This window comes from Fopius arisanus, unplaced genomic scaffold (genome assembly GCF_000806365.1).
Source record: "Fopius arisanus strain USDA-PBARC FA_bdor unplaced genomic scaffold, ASM80636v1 scaffold00130, whole genome shotgun sequence".
Taxonomy (NCBI): Eukaryota; Metazoa; Arthropoda; class Insecta; order Hymenoptera; family Braconidae; genus Fopius; species Fopius arisanus.
Window position 1 is genome coordinate 90,231 of NW_011887869.1, and position 1,423 is coordinate 91,653.

Sequence of the window (1,423 nt, forward strand, 5' to 3'; positions counted from 1 at the left end):
ATTAAGAATGAAGAAAGAGGAGAAGGTGTAAAACATAAGTACTGTAACACCAAAGAAAAATAACATTATTATTATTAGTGTCAGCTCCACGATAAATTTATAAAATGAAGACGCTATTGACTCTAATTGCCTAGATAACCACTTGAGAAATCATTTAAACATCGATTTTGCCAAACATATTAGTATCAAATATAATCTATCATATATTCGATTCCAATTGATATTGATGATTAGAGATTATTGAAGCGTATATTTACAAAAGAACATAAAAATCGATTTAGCTTGCATGGAAAAAGTTTTTAGATCCAGCCAGTATTTAAAGTGAAATATTTTACGACGTGTCCTAATGTACCGTTTCATTAGCTAGAATCCATCAACGCCTATATCTATCTTTCCTTTTTCAGAAAAATATTTACTAGTTTAAGGTTGATTTATTCATTATCCATAGGTAATAATTCCATCTTGTATCTCACGATACTAGAACCAAAATTTATCGTAGTATTTTACTAATAACACTTCTCTCTACCTTGATTTACAATTTCATGTTTTAAAGAAGATTTGTCTTAAATTTTCAATAGTGGAGAACACATTAATCGCGGAAATGAAATAACAATGGTTATTTTTGATGTACAGAATTCGATAAATGAAGGTGCCGCTTTGGGTGCCAGATAACAGAATAGATTCTGTTTTAATTCAGATTCTTTATAGTAATTAATTACATTTTTTTTTATTTCTCCGTTCTAGAAATCCCAGAGCTGTATGGCGAATTCCACATTTATTTACAACTCTACAACAATAGTTAAGCTTAATCTAAAAAGCGATTTGATGTATGACCTTATGGGGAATTGACAAAATTTTGGAACACATTCGGAAAAATGATTCTACTGTTATAAAACTTTGTATACAGTTAGAGAAGTCCAAAAACGCCTTATTTTTTTGAATCGATCAGGCCAATAATTTAGAACACAAAGTTAAAATAATATGACAATTTTTGGTCGACTGAAATACCTATGTGCGCCGCTCCAGCATGCGACAACGTTGCAATCGCAACAATTCTAGCGAACTCTAGAGAATTCCAGATAGGTGAGTAGATAAAATCTGTGAATATAGTTAAAAATAAAAAAATGAAGATGCAAGCAATTTTACTTCGTACTTTAGATAAAAATTACGTGACAGTTCCGTAAAATTTCCGACAATCACATTTCGCTCCAGAATTACGGGAAATACACGTAATTTTTATTGAATATTTCTCGCAGTGTGGGTAAGCAATATCGTCTCATCTAAAAACTCGTGTCATTTTAATTTCCTAGTAGGTGACATTCCTTGTCTTATGGAATCTAAGCTAAATTCCTCTAATTTTGAGAAATCTTGAATGCATTTATAAAAGTAATGATGAATGTATGAAAATATGAAAATTTTGGTC